Source organism: Andrena cerasifolii, chromosome 8, assembly GCF_050908995.1.
Source record: "Andrena cerasifolii isolate SP2316 chromosome 8, iyAndCera1_principal, whole genome shotgun sequence".
NCBI classification, from domain to species: Eukaryota; Metazoa; Arthropoda; class Insecta; order Hymenoptera; family Andrenidae; genus Andrena; species Andrena cerasifolii.
In genome coordinates, this window is record NC_135125.1 from 15,670,548 (window position 1) to 15,690,548 (window position 20,001).

At 49.1% G+C, this 20,001-nt stretch overlaps 1 protein-coding gene across 1 annotated transcript in view; it reads left to right on the forward strand.

Annotated features, from left to right (window-relative positions):
- LOC143372311 (uncharacterized) overlaps positions 1-18,944 on the forward strand; it is a 130,429-nt gene extending 111,485 nt beyond the window's left edge. Inside the window, exon 5 of the transcript XR_013086275.1 lies at positions 18,933-18,944. The gene's annotated coding sequence lies outside the window, so the exon portion shown is untranslated. The remainder of the gene's footprint in view (positions 1-18,932) is intronic.
- Positions 18,945-20,001: the final 1,057 nt, after the last annotated feature.

Consider the following 20,001-nt stretch of genomic DNA (forward strand, 5'->3'; position numbering starts at 1 on the left):
TCGATGGTGGATGGCAGCGTAAACGAGGCGGCCAGTTCTGGTTATCCTTGCCCAGGAGCCCCGGGGAAGCCTTTAAACTGCCAAGATGGCTGACGATACGTGGGGTTGGGTGCACGCCCACGTGATCCTGCAGCCACCACTCCGCTTTTTCATTCCCTTTCCGGCGCCCCTCGCGGCCACGGGCTGCGTCAGCCTCGTTGCACGGATCGACAACGAGGGGCAAGAAGTGGCCGGCTTTGCATAAGAGGGAAAACACCGGCGCCGTTCACTCGATGCACCCCTCCGCCCCTCTGGCATCCCTTAATGCGAAAGCGATGTACTCCAGGGGCTGCCCCTGGGACGGGGGATGTAATTTTTGGACAAAGGGGCCTGCTTCTTGCGGACTCTCGCCCACCGATCGAGGCTTCGCAGGGTGAATGAATAGGCTCGAGAGGGTGGCTCGTTGCGTGGGGTATCGCCCGCAACCGCGGGTCCTTCGTGGAACCGTGGTCAGCGGAGAAAGGGCAGGGTGGGATTTAAGAAGAGGATGTCAGTGGCACTGATTCATCGTTTCGTTTTGGGGACTTCCAGGAGGATTTACTTCCTCCCTTTCTATATTCCACAGTGGTACGATTGCACAGTGGAGAAATTTCGCGATTTTATGGCCAAAACCACAAAAAAAATTTTGAATTCGACAAAATAAATGCAAATGTCAATTGAAGATCTAATATGAGTATCAAATGCCACCAATTTTACTCTTAAATGTTTTAATACAAAGCTCGTATAGACTCGCAAATGTTTATGTTCATGTATGGTTAGACCAATCGCAAAGAATTAATCCAGATTTTCAAGTTGCTTCAAACACTTATATTGTATTATCCAAAGATCTGAAAATAATTTCAAGGCATGGATTCAATTCCTGGTGGTACGTAAGTTTGTATTAAATTTGCAAAATTCAAAATTTTCATTTCTGTAATTTTGGCCATAAAATCGCAAAATTTCCCCACTGTGGATTGCTCTGAATCCTTGTATGCTATTTCAGCTCCGATTCCTCGTAGTTCGAGCTAGAGTAGTCTCAAACGTAGTCAATTCCATGCAATGAGAGTACCTTCGCGTCTCTAACCAAGTACCATTTCCCAACATCTACAGTATTTGGCTCTTGTTCTACAGCGTTTTACAACTCCCTCTTGACTGATCATGTCCCCAACGTTCTACTCTTTTCCTCCCCTTGCAGAATCAACTCGAGGCTCGTGTAAAGCACGGAGCCGTTTGCTCCGCGGAGCCGTGTGTACGTTCAAGGGCGCTCGATCGAGTCGCCGCTCGAGATTCCGCGATACTCTATACCCAGCCAACCGTAGCCCGTAGTCCCCGCTGAACCGCCGTCGACGAGTCGAACGCGCCGGCCACGAGGAGCGTTGGAGCGCGCAGTTACCGAATACAGGTCACAGCGCCTCGTCAATAACGGCGCGCTACGTCGACGCGGCACCATCGACGACGACAACAACCGAGCTCGGCGAGCCCTTAAGGAACGCGACCGGCGACGACAGAGCCCCGCGCCACGACAATGGAACCACTGACACGCTTCCAGAAGCCAGTCCGGACCCCGATACACGCGACCGACCAATCCTTTTCCCAGACCCTTTGTCTACCCGCCTCCGCGTCATCATCCCCCTTCGACCACGGTACCGGTCAGACGGATTTATTTACGGGTCGTTAACGTCCATTCCTTTCGCGTACCGTCACCTTAATGGCTCGTTACCGCTTGGTCTTGGAATTATTGATTTACAGGCGCGCGCTGGCTTTTGGCGTTTTCGCCGGCGAGCTTTCTTGGTCGACGATGCGATTTCCTTCCACCAGAGGGGTTGTTTCGGGCAGTTTCGGTTGTTCAATGAAGGGCAGCAGCATTTAGACGGGCGGTACCTCGTAGGAAGCTTCGGCTGAGTTCTCAGGCTTGATTCTGTGTTAGGTCTGACTCGGGAGTGAAATGTTGAAAGAATTTTCGTAGCAGCCACGCGTTCGTGGTTCGCGAGAAAATTGTACACGTATCAGTCTGATGATGTAAGAAGGTAATTGAGATAATTGTTAGTCTACCAAGAAGACAGCCATTCAGAACCCAAGACTCGCCTCGGGACTGGGACATTCCATGCGAACTTGGACAGATTTCGGAGTAAGTTTTCGTAGATTGCTGAAATTTGAATATGGTGTAGCCTTTAGTGATATTTAAACGTACCTCAAAGGATTTTTCGAAATTTTGAAAAATGACGATTTTACAGCTGTTTGAAGTTAAGTGCTAACTTTTTTTCAATACATTATAGCTATGGAAGTAGCAAACGGGTGGAGATGAGCTTTGCGGTGCTTATAGAGAAGTCATTGAAGTTTTAAGAAAAAATTATTTCAGTTGAAAAAAAAATTGAACCATTTTTGTGCTATTATTTTAAACAAATGCAGGTTTTTGAAGAAAACTGAAGGAGGAAAACTCTTACTGTTTTTTATATACTTACTCTGAAATCTGACCGAGTTCGCATGGAATGTCCCGACTGATAAATGGCACGCAGATAATCTACCGAATCGTTTCATTCTCCCTTTCACTACGAAATTCCTGTCAGGCAGCCAAGATCTACACCACAGGGGATCAACCCCCGCAGTCGACACAGTAACCCCTAACGCCTCTCCCCCGCAGGCCGCCTCTCCCGCCTAACAAATACTTTGTATAAGATCGTCCAACGATCGAGGGTCTCGCGATCCCACCCTCTATTGCAGTCCGCAAGATACATTCGGCTGGCGTAACAGTTCCAGGCTCACGGTGGAGGTGGCCTATGCACGTGGCGTGGCACGAGGTGGGGAGGGGCTGAATCGTCCCAGTTGCAGACGGAGTTACAATATATCCCGGTCACAATGCCGGGCCCCTGGAAAGTGGAGTTATTTGTCGAGCACGGAAGCTCGCAGAAATAGTTTCCGTACGGTGCACAGACGTATTGATTTTCGTGTTTCTGTTCCTCTTTTTCCCGTGCCGAAGCCCATTCCGCCGCATTCTTCGCGACGGCGGCTCGCGCCCGCACGTTCCCTGCCATTTTTATTCCGACTACGGCCCGATAGATCGGCCTTGTCACGAGGGAAAGCCACGGCGACGGAGGAGAGGGAATCGTATTTCGTCGCAGAAGTCGTGGTAGAAAGTTCGCGAACGAGGTAGGGGGTGGTTGGAAAATAGAAGGACAGGCCGTTTAAGCTATGTAAATGGAAAAATGGTGGGGCAAATCGCTTAAGCTATGCAAATGGAAAAATAGAGGAGCGAGCCGGTCGCTCTGCTAAAAGGCAGCCGTTCCACGCGCGAAGAAAAACGAGAAACGAAGGGTGGAAAGACGGAAAAGTCGCTATCGAGGGATTGTCGAGCCGAGTATTTGCTAGCACGCCTCCTGCCCGCCCTGTTTTCGATCACCCTCCCTATATAGCCACCATCTGTTTCGATTTATTCTCTTGCGAACATTTTATTCGATGCTTGGATCGTGCGGTGTGTTCGAGTTGCTGGATCTCGAATGCAGATCTAGTTTGGGGCAGAATTGGACCTGGTGCGAATGCAGGGGAGACCTGACGTGCATCTGAATCGAATCTGACACAAAGTCTGAGTTACTTCTGCCTTGGATCTGGTCAGGGAACTAGTCCAGCTGGAACTAGGAGCTGAGATAGATTTATGTTTAACCATAATTCATCGCGAATCTGCCCGAAACTCTACTTCAGATATGATTCACAAGATCTGTAACATCGCTATTGAAATTTAGGGGGATTCTAGAGTGAAATGCCAGTTACACAGAGAGCAAAGTAGCGAGATAGGGGTCTTCTATAATAAATTTCTGAATATTTTCTTGACGACAGTCGAGTACAATGGCGAAAAGTTTCCCCTCGATCCACCCTCCTCAAGTTGCTCTGCCTGTTATGACAAATATTTGCTGTGTAAAGTCTGATGGGGCAATATTTTGTCGAGGGATCCACCATTCTCCCGCTTTAAACCCAATAATTTTCACTGTGGAATTTAATCGCTCTGATGGATAGTATGCTGAGTGGTTTGCTTTGGGGACACAACAAAAAATGCTGTGCCAAGTGTCTCTCGATAAAAAGCATCCGATACACGATTCCATCTATCGAAAACTGCTACTTGAAGCTTCCCATTAAGAGTAGCTAGCTCCTCCACAATATTTTCGCCAAAAGAGTAAAAAAAAATGATCATGCAGAAACAATCAACCCCCATGCCCGGAACAGAAATGAAACTTAATCAACCCTAACCAAGCCCGAGGAAAAAAGTGATCTACGCTCCGTCATCTGGCAAATATAAACCCTCCCTTGCCTCTAAAAACCTGGATCCTATTTCCACGAAATCCCGAAGCAGTTAAACAAATCGCAAGCATCCCTCGCGCGTTCTCCTGAAAAAAAAAACGAAAAGAGACAGCGGCGATCGTCATTCTCGTTATTTAAATCCGAGCCCACCGCTTTTCTCCCCCAACGAGCCGTCTCACACGAGCTATATTTACCCTCTTCGTTGAATTATCCACCGCGTTACGCTCTATTTAAGCGGATGCCGTGGGACGTGGAGTAGGGTGTCGCATCGGCGATACGCTCGCTCGCGATAACCGTCCGTGGCCAGCGCGTCGTTTTTCGCTGAGAAGCCGAATGTTCAGTTTCAAAAGGTCAGCCGTGCAATAAAATCCGAAGTGGTTTGGTGCGCGGAACGGCCACTCATACTCGTCACGCGCGTGCTCCTCGCTCGTGGGTCGCATCGATTGCCACGCGTTATATCTTCCCGTGAGGTGTCACACAGGGTGCCGCGCGAGATACGGCCCGTGAAAGGGCGAAAGTCAGGTCGAAAGGGGATGGTTAACGCTATCTGAACACCCATGACTATCAGGCTTACCCCTGCAGACATTCTCTTGCATAGATTATTGCGGAAGCTTCGGTACAGATAGAATTTGCCACGTTTAAGTAGAAATAAATGTTGAGACGGGTTTTAACCTCCGACAGGTTGGATTTACCCCAACAGAAAGATCTCAGACACTTAACAAACTCACTCTGCTACGACGATTCCAAAACCGTGGTATATCTACAACTCTATCGATGCATGGATCCATCTCCGAAATAATGTTCCGCGCACCCGAGGCTCCCGCAGCCCGGGTCGGTTTACTAACCCAATAAAGCTCCCAGCAAAGACGCTTTAGATCAGTCGAGGGGTTGAAAAGCGGCGTTCACCCTTCCCCATCGAGCCCACGTCGATTATTTAAGAGTCCTTTTAATTATATCCCGGCGAACGCTGCGGAAAGGGGCGAGACAGAGGGGGCGGCAGTATCTCGGCGGCGGATTAAGAGCTCCTCGCGCGTTAAGCCGCGCGGGAGTCGTTTGCCAAGCGTGCCTCGGGCGAAACCTCGAGGTGAACTCTCGCCGATATCCAGTGGCAGGGATCGGCCGGATCCCTGGTCTGAGAACTTAAGCCAAGTCCCATTTAAGCGGCGCTCCGCCCGTCACCAGGCCCGATTCCGGATCTGGTCTACCCAGCACGTCGTTGCGGCGTAGCCGCGATTACCGTAATAAGCGACTGTGTAACGATCCAATCGATTATCGAGCCTCGACCACCGGGTGCTCTTACGCGGCTCGCTGCTTGCACAGGTCTGTTTACATTTCGTAGGCTTCTCAGACCTTCCACATTTTCGGACTACTCCAGATGTCTCGGTCGAGATGGGAATCAATCTGGTGTACAAGAAGCGTGCTCTGCTTGAAGGTGTCATTCGTGCGCGACTCTGCTATGAACTTGCTATCCGATGGAGTTGCTCGAACGAACGATTACGCTCTCGTCACGCATTCATCCCGATTATTTTAATCCCGAGCGGACGGACGATACCCACTTCCGCGCCAGAAGCCCGTGGAAGGTAAAATCCCCGTCTACACTCCGGCTCGCTCTAATTAAATCCCAGCGAGCTTCCAGCCGAAAAACCGAGGTCCCAAAGCTCGCCCATAAAAACCATCGCCGCCGCTGGGGCTCGTTTGTCCAGGGCAAACGAGAGTAGCCGCGGCTGCCAGGGAATTCCATCTCGAATCACTGGGTCACTATGCTATCCGCCCCAGAAAAAAAAGAGGAGCGGGGGAAAAAGGGGACGTTTGGAGGGTTCGCGGTTACCCGGAGAGGATCCTCCCCGATCGGTGGATGTTACGTGCCGGTTACCTTTTTTTAAACTCATTCCGCTAAAAATTAGAGACATTGACAATTAATCAAACTATCGCGTGAGACAGAGAGAGAGAGAGAGGGACTTTTTTTAAATTCGTTAAGCGTTGCGTGAGAGAATTGGACTCAACCGCTCGGTCGCTTAAAAATTAACGCCCTCGCGTAACAGTGATTTCTCGGCGGTCGGATCCGTATTTTCGGCCGTGTCACGATCCGCCCGAGGCCGATCGGGAAATATCGTGACTCGTAATTCCCAGCTATTCGTAACTCGCCCCACGGAATTGCGTCACAGCCGAGATAGTTGGGGTCAGGTGCGTGGGGAGGCGAAGGGGATCCCTTTGAGAGCAACTCGATTCGAAGTAATTTAGCGGCCGGGGGCCCCTAACTTGCTGAGTGGCGGAGCTTGGAAGTTTCCAGCATTGACGAGGATGAAAGCTCCCCCGGCTCGCCCCTGCGGAGGCGCGAGAGGCGACATTAATCTATTCCGCATTGCCGATGATGAATTTCCACGAGCCAGCCGGGAAAGCGGTTTCCCTGCCGCATAAGCTGTTTCGCCGTGGCGGGATTGGCTTTGGATGCGGCTAAAAATTAATTACCCCTGTCTGTAGGCTCGGTGTGTCCTGGGTGGATCTGAGGAGACGTTCATCTTCAGCCCAGCAGCGAGCAGCGAGCTTTAAATTCGTTTTCAATCCCATCGCGTATCATGCGATTCTCAAAACTGCGCGAGATATGCACGGGTCTCGAACATCTAGATGCAACATCCACCTCAAGCCAGTCACGCCCTCCGTGACACTTTCAGGGTCCAAGGAAACTTTTCCCTCTGGGCAAGTTCTCCCTGTGCTATTATCTTTGGCAGAGGAAGCATGAGAGAAGAGGAAGCGGAGGAATCAGCTAACACAGTGTCCAATATCGACCACTCGACCCGTTGTTCCTTGGCATCGAGCGCGATAACTCTTCCCCAGCGAGCCAGCCGAAGCTTCCTGGCGTTGGCCACGGTGTTCAGGCTCGCTCCCAATTCCAGCAGCACGATCGCTTCGCCAGCTATTCGAGGCAGTGCTTTCGACGTGTTCCCGGGTTGGAAACCACGTTACAGCCACTACTTCTGCCGTGTTCACGAGCGAGATCGCGTGCTCGCGCCGCATTGTTCGGGACTTTCTAAAAGGTTGCAGCGGACGTACCGTCGGGTCTCCCGAGTTCTTGCCGCGGGAACGTCGTCGCCGACCGTCTACGGGGGCCGTCGATATCGCCGTGGAATTACGAGGCGATCGCGACGGAACCGACCGCTTTCGAGAAGTCGACCGTTGTTAACGCGATCCTGCTGCGGCTGGCATAAAACTTTCAGAATCATTGGCTGGCCCGGAGTCGGAGGCTCAGCTGGGGGCTTCACCCTCGCCGGGAGATTAAATCGTACTTTATTAACGAGGCTTCATTCCCGACGCGAGCATCGAAGAATAAATTCTGGGAGATTAATCGGGCGCCGCTCTTGAAACGATCCTGGGGATTCTAATGGAAGCATACCTTCGGTTGGCATTCGCGATTGCCCGGTGGGAATAATCGATGAGGAATTGAGCGGCATTATTTCTGGATTTGGCTCAAGCCTCGAGACTGGAAATATTCGGGGGTGTGGGAGGTGAATTTTAGAGTCCGAGAAAGGAAATTCTGACAAAGAGTATCTAAAATCCAACGCTGCAACGTCTTCTCCTTTGAAAAAAAATGCAATTTCATTCTGTACTTCGTTCACAGAAGGGCTACTTTTCTGAGAATATATTGCATTTAGGGATGAAGGAAGAATTCTATTCTACGAGCTATCCTCTGTTTATATTCCGAGGAAATTGGAAAATACGGTGAGGTGACAAACTAACGGAGGACGAGAATAAAGGAATTCGGAGCCGCGCGAAGGATTTCGCGGACCCTCGGCCCGCGAGGAATTCCCGCAAACCCGTGGCAAACTCGTAGGATTCGTAGGCACGATAGGGTGTAAACCCCGCCACGAAGATATTCGGATCACCAGGCGAAACAAAGAATCTGGGTCAGCACTGGATATTGTTAATCCGTGCTTGTTTCAACGGTGATTAACGTCGACGTTCTCCAGCGTTTCGCACGCGAGCTGCTAGCACGGATTTCGGAGTTTCGGCACCGCTGGGATTCCCTGCCGGCCTCTGTTGAATTATGCCCCTGCCCCGAATCGGAGGGGTGCGGGGGTGAGATCGATGGAGCGCTGTGTTTACGCGCGCTTTAAATTTTCGGCCAACTGGGTAAATTGCGAGGAGGAAACAGAAAGGAGAGGAGCCAGTAGCTGCTGTTTCTTCGTTGAGATTAAGGACGGCTGGAAGGTAGTTCCTTAGGACACAAAATTGGCACAGGCTAAAGAGAGGCCGACACCTAGACGAAGACAATAGTCGGATACCACTTTAATTAATTAAAGGGAAACAGCTAAGATCGCCAAACTCGACGGGGCGTTTCGCTCCGAAATTGTCGGTGCCACTCATCAATTATTACTCTTTATCCGCGCCTATTTTCATCCCCTTCGTCAGCCCCCGTAACAGCCACCGTAGCAGTGTACAAACACTCAATCTCCACTCTCAGTTTCCTCGACCTTATTCGCCAGGGATGATCCTCGCGAATAATAAATTGAATCCCGGTCTCATCTCTGGTTAGAAGCCCGAGGAGAAGGGCACTTTCAGATGAATCTCTAACGAGCAGCCACTTCTGGAAACGAGGGAACGAGAGGCGGAGGCCTGAAAAGGTAGACGGTTTTAGGGGGATGGAACGCGTCGGCGAAGAGGGGGGAAATATAAAAATATCGATCGACCGGCAGAGGAATTTCAAAGAAGAGGCTGTGCACGTGCGGTCTCGATGGATTCGACCCGTGGAAAATTAAAAGTATCGAGAAAATGCAGGAAGATGAACGAGAAATATATTACAATTTTAATTAAATTTGTTTCTGCGCTATTATTCAGTAATCAAGGAAGAGAGAGAGAGAGAGGGCAAAGGAGCTGAGGGATAAAGTCAATCTTGCCAATCGATAAATGGGAATAATTGAATAAGCAAACGATTGGTGATTGAAGATAAAGAGGAAGAGAAGAAATGTTTCTTTGGTGGTCGCGGTTAGTCCCAGCCCACAAGAATTGATTCAATTTTATTAAGACAGCAAATATTCCGCTCGGCCTCGTCGGCCAGCCGCGGTTGAATTACGTCCACGGTTTTATATTCAAATTTCGCGGACAAAAGGCGACCCCAATATTCCGGGGACGTAAATTTAATTTGCGAGCACCGTCGGCGGCCGCTGCCGTGAAAACTTCTGCACACCGGAAACGTACGTGCGGGTTCGAGCGGCTCCATGGCTTCCGCTTAATCGGCAGAACCTCTCGTCGGCGTCACCCTATCGACCATCGTCGAAATACACCGCGAGACCCTGCTGAATGGAGCACGCAATTTAATCGAACAGAGGCTGGCGAATTTAAATCGAAGCCCGTGGCGTATTTCCCACCCCGTAGCTATCGCTTTTCCCGCCTTTTGGTTTTCACACCTCCTCTTATCGTCTCTCGTCCTTCACCCTTTCTCATTCTTCTTTCTTTTTAGCAATAATCTATGACACGTATCCTTTAATATAACTGCGTGTACTGCACAAAACTGCAATGTTCACGCGTACGTGGATTTAATTCGGTCTGCCCCCTTTGCGTTGTTATTGCAAAGATTCAATTTTTCCACCGCGTTTCTCTGCATTCATATTCCATTCTATTTACCTTCGTTTTATTCGCATTTTATTTACCCGCGTCGTTGTTTTCGAATGATTCGTTCCGTCTGTTTGAACTTCCATCACTGCTGTATTTTTTTTTTGCTTGTATGTTTTGCAAGCTTTCGTTCGTTGCATTTGTTTACAGATAGATCTTATCGTGGAAGTATGGAAAAAATCAGTCTTTTCATCGACCACGTTATGCAAGAATCGAAATGATATCGCGCCCCAAGATATCGCGCGCCAGTATAAATTAAACGTCGAACCAAGTAATTTCACAGGACGATGGATTCTTCCGATTAATAGGGAATGGTTGCCAAGGCGAACTTACAAAGATTTCGCAGGGTCTCCAAAGGACACGTACTTCGTAGTTACAAGGACGGTGAAACTCGTCGGGGAATTTAATAGGTTTTCCTGGAACCAGCGCTGGAACAGCGTTTCATTTGCTCTGGACTCGAACGTTCCCGTTAATTGTGCAATCACGTCGAACGGAGGGAAAAGGGGGCTCGATATTTGCTTTCCCCGTGGATTCCATTCTGCAAGGATCCCTAAATTTGAAAGAAATCTACAGTGTCGCCGGTAAACGGGAAGCTGGTCGAAGGAGGCAGCAGGGCTGGAGAATCGCGGAAAAATAACACGGTGAAGAAAGGAGCAGCTCCACCCGGAGGAATTTAATATTTCATGGCGGAAGCATCTAGCTAATTCGACGAAGAAAAGAACGCCGGGAATACAAATTATTCCCGCAGTCGAGTTCCGCGAGATCCTCCCGTTCTCGGTTCTCGCAATGAAATATTTCATAGATTCGTATTGAAAGCGTGGGGCGACTTCCGCCACGAAGATCAAGCTGGAAGAATCTTTTCGCGGTGGCCTTGGCGCCCCCGGCGCGTCTTCCAGAAAATTGGAATCACTCCCATCCGTCTGGAGAACGTTACCTGGTGCCCGTCCTCGTTGCCAATGAATAAATTTCCTTGAAAAAGTAACGAAGCCCCCTGCGAACGTGCGACTCGAGACCGGCGCGCCTCCTCTTCTCATTTGTATCATTACCAAAGTGTTGATCGATAAAATGTACGATTAAAAAGCAGAAAGCTTGACTCATTTGTATCCTATAGCACCATAACTTCTCAATTAAATATTCTATCTAAGTTTACCACCCTTAAGGGGGTATATCCGTTTGAACCCTCGGAAAATCTGTACATTTTCTGGATTTTTTTACAAGTCAACGGGTTGATGAAGATTTCCCATTTTTCTACTATCTTTACATAGTATTATGAAATACTTAAAAAAAAGTTTCAGTTAAAAAAACTATTGTTTCTCGGAAGTTATGCATACATATCCGAAAGTCTCTCGATTTTAGACGGCTAAACGGTGGGCCTAAAAACTCACGCTACGTTCAACCAATTCACTTCCAATTTTGCATGCAGGATCGTAATAAGATTCCACATCGTCCAACGAGGGCTTTTTTTATTCCGATTCCCCGTTTATTATTTATAAAGAAAAAAGGTGGCCTTTTCTCTTAGAAAAATGTAACTTTACCTTTGATCTCTCAGCATTTCTTTATTCTTCAAAATTTTCAAAACCGGCCCCGTTGGACGATAGCAATTGACATACTTTATAAGAAGATGTTATTGTTTTTGATTTCAGACACGACATACAGCTGTTTCCAGGCCCACCGTTTAGCCGTTTAAAACCGAGAGATTTTCGGATATGTATGCATAACTTCCAAAGGACAATAGTTTTTTAACTGAAACTTTTTTTTTAAGTAGTTCATAATACTGTGTAAAGATAGTAAAAAAACGGTAAATCTTCGTCAACCCGTTGACTTGTAAAAAAATCCACAAAATGTACACATTTTCCGAGGATTCAAACGGGTGTACCCCCTTAACGTAGCGAAATGTCATCTTTCCACTTGCAAGTCATATTACCAGCTTCTAAAATACTTGATGTACTCGTGTTTCCTTTCAATTTGGCAGCAATTGCGAAACCGTCGCGTCGATCCCCCGTCTAATGACAGTGAAGCTACTAACCACGCCACCGCGATCGCCCGCCCTGATTTGCCTGATCCACCGGCGACAATGCCCGATGGATCGAGGAAGGGGTGTCCCAGCGTTTCCTTGGTCCCCCAAAGGAGAACCAATTACTCGCCGAACGACACCAGAATCACACAGACGGACCAATGGATGGCGCTTCTGTTAGCCAGGGTTGGATACTGCAATGCAGCTTCCACCCTCTCGTCGCCTCTCTTTTCCACGCTGGCAACGTTCTCGCTCATCACCCTTCGCGACACCCTACTCCCTTTCTCCCCTATTCCTCTCCTCGTCTCGCCCGTCCCCCGTCCCTCGAGCTAGCACTTCCATTTTACGCGACTCGCCCTCCCCGCCATCCATTTCCCTCCACTTGCACTCCGTTTTCCTCTTCAAATGTCACCTCGCGGACGATTAACTTTCGCGCTGCCAGCTCCACCCCGCCCTCTCGTCCCGTTTTCACGGCCGTTTGATTGGGCCCGGCTCTTGACCACCGAACGGTGGTCCATTAGCCGCTCACCCCCCTCGCTGTGCCTGCTGGTTACGTTTTCTTCCTCGGGACCAACTTCCTTTTCACCGATCCCCGTGTGTCGGTGGTGCAGCGAATTTTGGCAGCTGAGAAATTCTGCCCTCGCGACTCGGGGGTGTCCCTGTCGTGGGAGACGTTAACGATGCTCCCTTACTGCTTGTAATTTTCGAGAGGAACGAGATTGCGCGTTTAACGAGGCGTAGCTGGCGAGGGGAGGTTTTGTAGCCTCAGAGCTGGGGATCGTTGATGTCCCGCTGATCGTTTCGATGGGGATGAATTTGGAATTAATTCGCTCTCAGAGGAACGTCTTATACGCTGATTTTTTAATAATTGGAACGCAATTCTTTTAGTAGAATCGTTTCACTGCAATTTTAATTCGTGTGCTTTGAAGTAACGCTGTCAGATGCACTAAATAATAACAGATGAAAGCTTCGGAAAGTTTGGCGAACCGAGTGACCTGCCGAGATATTAATGCAAAGGGACATTGAGATCTGTGTCGGGGACACGTCACTGAAAACCCGAAGTTGCGTAAGTGTAAACAACCAGGCATAATCTGAAAGAAATAGCCTGCCTCTGATGTCCCGTGTGTTCATCGCGCGTTATGCAACAGCCGTTTAAAGATGGCACGGCCCTCGGTGCACCGAAACTCGCACCGGAACGAGCCATCGCCAATGAATGACCAGTGACGAACGGCCTCGTAAAGAAGATGGATCGAGACTGACAGGAATAGATACGCTAGCAATTATCTTCTAGCCGTTTCAGGTGCGCATCTCGCGAAAACAATGAATCACCGGGCCTCGCAGTGACGTGTTATTTGCGCTCATCCTAATACCGCCCATTCGGTAATTACTTACCCTCTCCGGGGTAAATAATAAATACTTTGTACTGTAAAACGATCACAGAGAATTTTCCAATATTCTTCCTTCTGTTTGTCCACTTTCCCCGAGCCACGTTCGCGTCGGACACGAAGACGGCCAGCCCGCCTCGATATTTCGTTTACCGAACGAAGAGAAAACGGATAGACGATAAGGAATCGAACGTTTGAAAGGGAACCGAGGGGTGGATGCTGAATCGTGTTTATTGAAATGGAGGGATTACCCGTGCGCAGGATATGAATTCTAAGCGGGAACACAGCAGTTTCGGTGTGCCATCTCGGTCGGCCGTAGCGTCGTTCAATTACGCACGGCCACCGAAGCGGAATCCGCGAATTCGGCTCGCACGGTCCAGCGATTTTCAATGTACGAGCTGGTACCGGCGAACCCGTCGCGATTTCGTCGCGATATATTCTTCGACGGAAGACTATGCGCGGATTTGCAGATTCTACCGAAGCTCTGCGCGCAGCTAGTTTCCAAGTCGAAGATCGCCGTGTAAGTACGTGCGCGCAATATTTCTCTCCCGGCTGGACGGTGGGACAAAGCGAGGCGAGCGTAATTTTTGTCTCCATTGAAGTGGTCACTGAGCGAAGAGCCGCTCGAAATAGCTTCCTGGTTGTTCATTGCGCAATTCGCTCTCGCGAATGGCCGGTCGCGTTTGCGTGCGCGTATTCACGCGCAGGTACGCTCGGCGTGTCGACGACGCGCCGTTGTTCCCTCCTTCGGTATTTTTGGCACGCCCGGAACAGCGTGAACCCACGCGCATTCCGATCGGGCCTGTTCGATGATTTTCATCTGCGAACTATCCGCAAGTGTTCCCAACACCGGCGAGTGGCTTTTCGTCAGATTTAGAGCACAAAGTTTCCTAGAGTCTTCGACGAACTCGTTGCAGTGACGTCCGCGAGTGGTATTCTCGGGCTGCCCAAGTAGTTCGAGTCAATAATTGCTGCGCACTTTCGTTTTAACTACGCACGCTGCTATTCGTGGAAAAAAATGTACGGTTACTTTGCTCTGTAACTTGCGAGGGGGGTGGAGCTGAGAAATTCGAATACTTCGTGGTTCGAATATCCGCGGGACAATGGAGAACGATCCTGGAATAGGCGACAGAAAATTAATAGATGGACGTGGAACGTGGATCGACCAGATCCAACTGGTCTGCCGGCAGCCATTCGCTCCGAGAAATTCGAAACAGCTAGCGTGCCTGGCCGCAAAATCGCAGGCGATAACACGGTTATCGGTTTAAAAATAGACGAAGCCCGATGCTGTGTTAATTGCAGCTAAACGAGACGTCACGACGATCACTGGGACCGCGAAACGCGTGGTGCGATGGGAAATTGTTTGAATTACAAATTCAACCGAGGCGCGCACAGCAAACGAGCGACCATTCAAAGTTACGCAGATTATCCTGTACTTTAATATCGGTCCGAGTCTTCGTACGTCCTTTGTCCCGCCGTCGCCGAGGCAACAGCGACGATGACGCAGCCAAATCAGGGATAAAATCCGCGATATTGGCTTTTTTGTTGATCAAGAGGCAAATGTAGCAGCGGGGGTGCGCCTGAATACGGAAAAAAATCCCATTTTAAATTCATCCGCGTCACCATGATTACACCGATCAGAGCTCTCCCCACTGGCAATCGCATTTGGGTTATCGAGGAGGGTGGGCGCCCCTGCGTCGTCTGGTCTTATTAGTTTAATGACTCGCCGATCAATCGGTGCCTTGTATTCGATATTTCGCTGATTCGACACGGATCACTTGAAAAGTTCCGTCGTTACGTAATCCCTTGCTGTTCAACCCCTCCCGAGGGGGTTGCCTTCAGAAGTTCCAAGTTTGCAGGGAGATACCTAAAATCTATTTGCCGGGGACAGTTTATAACGAAATTAGCGGAACACTCTGCGCGGGAAGTATCGATTTCACGCGACGAAGGAGAGATCCTGATACGAGTAATCCGAGATTTCTGCGAAACGCTGCGCGCATCCCCCTCTGCCGTGACATCATCTCGTTTTACGCTTACGATTATCCCGGCGGGGGATTCTTTTGTGCTCCTCTCGCCCCTACGTCTTCCCCAAAACTCGCGTTACACCGTCAAACACAATCACCATTATCACCCGAGTGATTTCCCTCGTCATCGAGGGGGAACGAAACGAATCCCCGCTTAGAGGTCAGCAGGGATGAATCTTGTTTAGCTCGATTTCGAAGAACGGAGGCTGGATAGACGCGCGTGGGGTGGGCTGGTCTGACACACGGTAAATCGCTGAACGCGGCCGCAGAAGAAAGGAATTTTCTCATTTCCCTTGCACGTCACCACTAACTCGACGAGTGTACGAGCTCTCGCGCGACGGCGAGCGGGCGTAAACTTATTCGTTTAACTACCCGCTATTTGATTTTATAGGCGCGAGCATTGTGCAAGGATCGTACACCCCCCCGCGCGACAGAGGGGTCGATGACCGCTGGGAGGAAATTCTGTTCGCAAGAACCCCGAACCGCTGAAATTTGGCTCGTTTCCCCTCGATAAATCTTGCCGCGATCATCCACTCGCAAATGCGTCTTGTTTTTCGGAAAGCTTTCTGTTGTTTCATTGGGAAAGCGAAAAACGTTGCGTGTTTCTATTTGCCGTTGCGTCATCCACTCTATTATACGACAGGAGTTTAATTCGAACCGTCAGTCGGACAGAATCGCGGGAATCACCGCGTTTCCAGCGGAACAGCGGACGGCCGGGAATCTGTGTTTTTGTTTAAACAAATTCGAGGCAGGGCAACGTGATTTCTAAAAACGTTCCCTGTACTGACAGGCCATTTTTTTGCGCCCTCGATTCCGCCGTTAATTATCTGTCTCGCCGCGCGTTTCGCATCTTTCTGACGTAACCCGAATTTCCATGGAAAATCTGACCGCGAGCTTTCGCACCGCCGGCATCGGACACGTCGATAATTATGGGAAATCTCTAAGGGTTCGAATTGACAGGCCTGACGATTTGCAAATCACCCCCTTCGGCGGACAGGATTCCCCGCGATTATGGAGATTCTGCTAACCACTGGGGCGTGGTAGAGTATGGTTACAAGATTTCTTTCCGCCAAAGGGAAGAAGCTGTGATAAAGTTTGCTCGGCTCACGTTCGCCCTCCATTTCGTAAAAGTTGAACGTAGCGAGCATACATCAGGCTTGATGCTAAGCGGTGGACTGAAACTTGCGAATAATTGCGTTCACGATGCACTTGGCGAGCAGTAGATAAAAAACCAGGGGGAGGACTCTCGAGTTTTATTAGGCAAGTTTCCTCGCAAAGCGCGTCGACGTTTTTATCTTCGTTTTCTGAGGAATTCTTTCTCAATTTTTTGTCGAAGTCGCAAACTTTTGTTCACATCTGCCCAGATTGCTAAGCGTTTGCAAACTTGCTCCAATTTGCTGGAATCTGCTGAAACTCACCCTGTGCCTTGATGTGGCAATCCACGCTAGTATGTTCCGCATTTTTCACAGGGTAAACGTCCAAGAAAAGTCTTCGTGCTGCCCTGAAACAAGCAATAGTATATAGTCGGTACAAAACAGTTTCCCTTAATTAGAAAATTTATCCAAAAGTTCTTATTGGAAGTTCCAAGGCTAACAGAAAAGACCCTTTCCGCCCCTCTCTATTCATAATTTGAGACCCAGTCGAACAGTAAGTCGATGAATCGAAGGAAATATTTCAGCTTAAACTACCAGCACGATTTTTCCAGGATACACACCAATCAAAAGCAGAGTCGGATTGGTAGGATTACGCAAGGAAACTGGCCGTTGATTAAAATTGCGAAAGAAACTAGAGTTAACAGGTTTTTCAACCAGAGAGGCTGTTCAATCTCCTAATCGCAACGCCTTTCGTTCTGCCGTCGGTTTTCACGAACCTCGCGACAGATTCGTGATCTCGTCGAGCGTTTTCGCTTCGCCACGCTCCAACCAGCAGAGTTTTCCTCTTCAGATCGAGAAGTTTCGAGGAAAAGCGTGGAAACTCGATTGGACGAGAGGCGTCAGAACGTCACGCGCATTTCGGGGCCAGAAGCGAACTTTTAAAAGTTCGATTTAAATCCAAGCGTCTATTCCTTGTAGGTATATTCGTAAAAACGAGGTTGATTCTTGATTCCTCAAAAAAAATTGAACGAATCATTTGATCATCCCGTTCCTCTCCATTCTTCAATCTTTAAATAAGAGCGTTTAATTCCATTCGAGTCTCGCTAAGTAAAATAAATATTTTACCAATTAAGACGCGCTAACTGAACAGCCACGTGAGTTCCTTGGGATATGCAAGTGGCGGAGTGATCGATAAAGGATCTAGCTGCAGCCAAAGCGACCACGTGTTTGGCTAATTATTTCCGTTCGACGGTTTCGCTTTTCTCCAAAGACTCGTCTGCTAACTTCCGATCAACAGAATGAAGGATTCCGTTTGTGAGAGGGCCGCGTTTCGCCAGCTCTGAAAACGCGATCCCTAGTTATATTTGTTCGACGTACGATTTTCCTCTTCCACCGTGCACGAATAATTTATCTTCCCGGACAAACAGCTGGCGTAAAAAGCAACGGGTTTACGAAACGTTGATTAAGGAGGCTTTGATTGTCCATTGTCATATGAATATCCAATCTACAACGTATTGGAGCATAATAGTGCCTCCTTTCGCAAGCAATAGGTGCAACGTTTGCGGTACATGAATTTTCTGTATTAATATGTAGAAAAATACGATCCTTCTCGAATTAAATACTTTCTCATGTAGGACGTCGAACCCCAATCTAAATTCAATACTCAACATCGACCATCGGCGTTCCATTCATACGCAAATTAACTTTTCTACTTAAGAATTCTTCAAGCCGCAGATCCCTACTTCTCCTCAGAACATATTCTCAGATTTCATAGTATTCAGCCCCTCCCATCGACGAGCGAATCCAACCAACTATCGTCCACGACAAAAGTCGTCCCTTCAATCAGCTCCACGGCCATCGATTCACCCCCGCCTCGCTATCGTTCGAAGCGAACGCGATTCGACGGACACGCCGCGCCGTCGATGTAACGAGGCGGCGGTGTAGCTGGCTACAAATTTCCACGGGCGGCCAATTTAAATATGCATGAGAAACGAGGAGAGAAAAAAGGGCGCGCAGGAGAAAGGAGAGCGTGGGTGGAAGGCGAGGGTGACTGGGTTGTTTCGCGGGCGACCTCGTTAACCCCTATAGAAGGGTGCCTCGTGGAGGTGACGAGGGCAGACGAGCTTGCAGGTGGCTGACAGCGAGTCTGCCGGATCACCGTGGAGGGCAATCAGCTTTCCCAGCTACCACCAGCATCCTGACACGCGACAGGTATAAAGATTTATTATTCACCTTCGCTGAAAATGAAAAAATTAAACGTTTCTTGGAGACCAGGTCGCGGCAGCAAGGATGGCGTTGACGAAGTGCTCGGAGTGGATTCTGTAAGCTGCGGTAGCCTGATTAAACGGTCCAGCCGCACCTCCTTCCCTTTTTTCCTTTCTACTTCCACCAAGGGTGTGGCGCTACTGAGAATCTCTGTTTCGCGAGCACATTTAAAAGATACGTTCGTTCTTTATTGAAAAACAAGGTGAGATTTTACTGGCGAAGAGCATCCAGGTAGAATCGAGCGAGGTCACTACGAAACAGTGGGCTATCGCCGGTTTTTCGTGGAGTCGCCCATAAAACACGATACCTCGACGAGCTATTCGCGCGGGGGTTTTATCGGCGAGTTTTATCGCGACGGTGACGGCAAATCACCGATCGAATATGCAGTGGAAACACCGTGGAAATTGACATCGACGTCCCCTGACTTCGTTTAACTTGGAATCTGTCCGGAGCTACGCTGATAAATCGCTAGATGATCGCGCTGATGAATAATCGAATCGGACGTCGGCTTGTCGCTTCCGCGAATCCGAGCGGCGAGCGATAATGACCTTCTGTTCCGATTAATTCGAGGCAAATGAGCGTGCGATGAACATTCGTGAAAGAATTTTCATATTCGTTAAAAGATCGGTCAAATTCTAGTTGCATTTACTTACCCCAATTACATTTACGGGGTTTATCCCGTTGATATACTTAAATAAATAAATTTTCTACAGTTCACAGTAGACATCAGTTCATTTTCCTCGTCGAGTTTAAAACGAACTCCGATGCCATCGACCCCGTGTTCCGCAACAACAGGAACCGTGACTAACTCTCTTCACCCCCTGAAGGACCAGCGAATTTATCTCGTCGCGGGAAAGAATCGTCGAATAATCGTCGTTCGCGTTGCAGCCTCACTGAACGGAAGTTACATCCAGCAGCTGCACCAGTCTTCCCATCGTCACCAGGGACTTCCAAACCATCCACCTCGCGCCGATGAAAATACCCCACGAATGCTTTTCTCAGGGCGTGGGCGTTCGAACGTCATCGGGGAGCCGAAAAACACGAGATCCCCTTTGTCGTCGCGCCATTGTCACTTAAAACCCCGCGAAATTACGAGGCCGTCGCCGTGGAAAGAACGTCATCCGATCGTCGGCGGATTAACGCGCCTCCGGCACCAGGCTGCGTGGCTTTTCGCGCTAATCCACTTACGAAGACGGTGACGACACTATCGAACGATCCGCTGCGGCTTTCTTCAGGAATGCGCAGCGGATTCGTGGCGTTCAAGGAACGTGACGTGGGTTTTTTTTGTAACGCGAGAACAATGG